The 3424-nt window shown below is 43.2% G+C and overlaps 1 non-coding gene across 1 annotated transcript; it reads right to left on the minus strand.

Annotated features, from left to right (window-relative positions):
• Positions 1 to 387: 387 nt before the first annotated feature.
• LOC112738825 (small nucleolar RNA R71) lies at positions 388 to 495 on the minus strand. Its single transcript, XR_003169781.1, has one exon. It is a non-coding gene; the product is annotated as a small nucleolar RNA R71 (small nucleolar RNA).
• Positions 496 to 3424: the final 2929 nt, after the last annotated feature.

Here is a 3424-nt window from a genome sequence, read left to right on the forward strand (position 1 = left end):
AAAATAATAATAATGTAAAGAAGATGCTTGGTGACTTTACTACACCTAATTCCAATTTACATGGAAGAAGCATCTCCATTCCTGCCATTGGAGCAAACAACTTTGAGCTGAAACCTCAATTAGTTTCTCTGATGTAGCAGAACTGCAAGTTTCATAGACTTCCATCTGAAGATCCTTTTCAGTTCTTAACTGAATTCTTGCAAGATATGTGATACTGTTAAGACTAATGGAGTAGATCCTGAAGTCTACAGGCTCATGCTTTTCCCCTTTGCTGTAAGAGACAGAGCTAGATTATGGTTGGATTCTCAACCCAAAGACAACCTGAACTCTTGGGATAAGCTGGTCACGGCTTTCTTAGCTAAGTACTTTCCTCCTCAAAAGCTGAGCAAGCTTAGAGCTGATGTTCAAACCTTCAGACAGAAAGAAGGTGAATCCCTCTATGAAGCTTGGGAAAGATACAAACAGTTGACCAAAAAGTGTCCTTCTGACATGCTTTCAGAATGGACCATCCTGGATATATTCTATGATGGTTTATCTGAGCTATCAAAAATGTCACTGGACACTTCTGCAGGTGGATCCATTCACCTAAAGAAAACGCCTGCAGAAGCTCAAGAACTCATTGACATGGTTGCTAATAACTAGTTCATGTACACTTCTGAAATGAATCCTGTGAGTAATGGGACGCCTATGAAGAAAAGAGTTCTTGAAGTTGATACTCTGAATGCCATATTGGCTCAGAATAAAATATTGACTCAGCAAGTCAATATGATCTCTCAGAGTCTGCATGGAATGCAAGCTGCATCCAACAGTACTCTCAAGAGGCTTCTTATGAAGAAGAAGCTTATGATCCTGAGAACCCTGCAATAGCAGAGGTGAATTACTTAGGTGAACCTTATGGAAACACCTATAAATCATCATGGAGAAATCATCCAAATTTCTCATGGAAGGATCAAAAGCCTCAACAAGGCTTTAATAATGGTGGAAGAAACAGGTTTAATAATAATAAACCTTTTCCATCATCCACTCAGCAACAGACAGAGAACTCTGAACAAAATGCTTCTAATTTAGCAAATCTTGTCTCTGATCTATCCAAGGCCACTGTGAGCTTCATGAATGAAACAAGGTCTTCCATTAGAAATTTGGAAGCACAAGTGGGCCAGCTGAGTAAAAGGATCACTGAAATCCCTCCCAGTACTCTCCCAAGCAATACAGAAGAGAACCCAAAAGAAGAGTGCAAGGCCATTGACATAAGCACCATGGCCGAACCTACAAGGGGAGTGGAGGACGTGAATCCCAAGGAGGAAGACCTCCTAGGACGTCCAGTGATCAATAAGGAGCTTCCCTCTGAGGAACAAAAGGACTCTGAGGCTCATCTAGAGACCATAGAGATTCCATTGAACCTCCTTATGCCCTTCATAAGCTCTGATGAGTATTCCTCTTCTGAAGAGAATGAGGATGTTACTGAAGAGCAAACTGCCAAGTTTCTTGGTGCAATCATGAAGCTGAATGCCAAATTATTTGGCATTGATACTTGGGAAGTTGAACCTCCCTTGTTCATCAATGAACTAAGTGATCTGGATCAACTGACATTGCCTCAGAAGAGACAGGATCCTGGGAAGTTCATAATACCCTGTACCATAGGCACCATGATCTTTAAGGCTCTGTGTGACCTTGGTTCAGGAATAAACCTTATGCCCCTCTCTGTAATAGAGAAACTGGGAATCTATGGGGTGCAAGCTACTAAAATCTCATTAGAGATGGCAAACAGTTCAAGAAAACAGGCTTATGGACAAGTAGAGGACGTGTTAGTAAAGGTTGAAGGCCTTTACATCCCTGCTGATTTCATAGTCCTGGATACTGGAAAGGAAGAGGATGAATCCATCATCCTAGGAAGACCTTTCCTGGCCACAGCAAGAGCTGTGATTGATGTTGACAGAGGTGAAATAGTCCTTCAATGGAATGAGGACTCCCTTGTGTTTAAAACTCAAGGATCTCCCTCTGCAACCATGGAGAGGAAGCATGAAAAGCTTCTCTCAAAGCAGAGTCAACCCAAGCCCCCACAGTCAAACTCTAAGTTTGGTGTTGGGAGGCCACAACCAAACTCTAAGTTTGGTGTTAAACTCCCATATCCAAACTCTAAGTTTGGTGTTGGAGAGTTTCAACAATGCTCTGAACATCTGTGAGGCTCCATGAGAGCCCACTGTCAAGCTATTGACATTAAAGAAGTGCTTGTTGGGAGGCAACCCAATTTTTATTTATCTAACTATATTTTTCTTAGTTATATGTCTTTATAGGTTCATGATCATGTGGAGTCACAAAATAAATATAAAAATTGAAAACGGAATCAAAAACAGCAGAAGAAAAATCACACCCTGGAGGAGCATCTGTCTGGCGTTCAGCGCCAGAACAGAGCATGGTTCTGGCGCTGAACGCCCAAAATGGGCAGCTTCTGGGTGCTGAACGCCAGAACAGGCATGGTTTTGGCGTTCAACGCCAGAAATGGCACACAAATGGGCGTTGAATGCCCAAAATGGCCACCAACCTGGCGCTGAATGCCCAGAGTTGTGTGCTAAGGCATTTTTACATGCCTAATGGGTGCAGGGATGTAAATCCTTGAACACCTCAGGATCTGTGAACCCCACAGGATCCACTCAGGATCTGTGGATCCCACAGGATCCACTCAGGATCTGTGGACCCCCACAGGATTCCCACCTACCTCCACTCACTTCTCCTCACCACTCTCTTTCACACAACCCCATAAACACTCTTCCCCAAAAACCCTTCACCAATCACCTCAAACTCTCTTCCCCATCACCTCTTCACCACTCACATCCATCCACTCTTCCCCATAAACCTACCTCATAAACTCCACCTACCTTCAAAATTCAAAACCAATTTCCCACCCAAACCCACCCATATGGCCGAAACCTTTCCCCCCTCTCTTCCCTATATAAAGCCCTCCATTCTTCATCAAATTCACACAACACACCCCTCTACACCCTTCTTGGCCGAAACACTCCCCACTCTCCCTCTCCTCCCTTTCTTCTTCTTCTTCATCTATTCTTTCTTTTATTGCTCGAGGGCGAGCAAAAATTCTAAGTTTGGTGTGGTAAAAGCATAAGCTTTTTGTTTTTCCATTACCATTGATGGCACCTAAGACCGGAGAATCCTCTAGAAAGGGGAAAGGGAAGATAAAAGCTTCCACATCCGAGTCATGGGAGATGGAAAGGTTCATCTCCAAAGCCCATCAAGACCACTTCTATGATGTTGTGGCCAAGAAGAAGGTGATCCCTGAGGTCCCTTTCAAACTCAAAAGAAATGAGTATCCGGAGATCCGACATGAAATTCAAAGAAGAGGTTGGGAAGTTCTAACAAATCCCATCTAACAAGTCAGCATCCTAATGGTTCAAGAGTTCTATGCTAA

Source organism: Arachis hypogaea, chromosome 13 (genome assembly GCF_003086295.3).
Source record: "Arachis hypogaea cultivar Tifrunner chromosome 13, arahy.Tifrunner.gnm2.J5K5, whole genome shotgun sequence".
Taxonomy (NCBI): Eukaryota; Viridiplantae; Streptophyta; class Magnoliopsida; order Fabales; family Fabaceae; genus Arachis; species Arachis hypogaea.